Raw genomic sequence first — 348 nt, 5'->3', positions numbered from 1 at the left:
ATACTCGTTCCTCTAGGTGAGATTTTTTTGTGTTATGTGTTATGTGGATTATTGGAATTTGAGCTGATTTTGGTTTAATCGATTGTGTAGATTCATTTGCTCTACTCGTGCTGCTCATAATGAAGAGGCCGCTGCGAAAGCTGCAGCTTCTCTTGCTGACACCAGAGCTCCGACCATGTATGGTTTCTCTTAATTTTTGATTTTGTCGTTCACGTCGCATTGAGATTTTTACATCCGAATTATGAAATTGTGGAGTTGAAATTATCCTATCTTCATATTTTGTGGTTTTTAGATTTGACATGATTATAGCGAAAGAGATTCCATCAGACATTGTCTATGAAGATGAGA

The 348-nt window shown here is 37.1% G+C and overlaps 1 long non-coding RNA gene across 1 annotated transcript; it reads left to right on the top strand.

Moving 5' to 3' along the window:
* LOC104775361 lies at positions 1-348 on the top strand. Its single transcript, XR_765864.1, has 3 exons — positions 1-16; positions 91-177; positions 293-348. It is a non-coding gene; the product is annotated as an uncharacterized LOC104775361 (long non-coding RNA).

This window comes from Camelina sativa, unplaced genomic scaffold, assembly GCF_000633955.1.
Source record: "Camelina sativa cultivar DH55 unplaced genomic scaffold, Cs unpScaffold12915, whole genome shotgun sequence".
Lineage (NCBI taxonomy): Eukaryota > Viridiplantae > Streptophyta > Magnoliopsida > Brassicales > Brassicaceae > Camelina > Camelina sativa.
The sequence above is the reverse complement of the archived record's forward strand: the minus strand, read 5'-3'. Positions and strand labels throughout refer to the sequence as shown.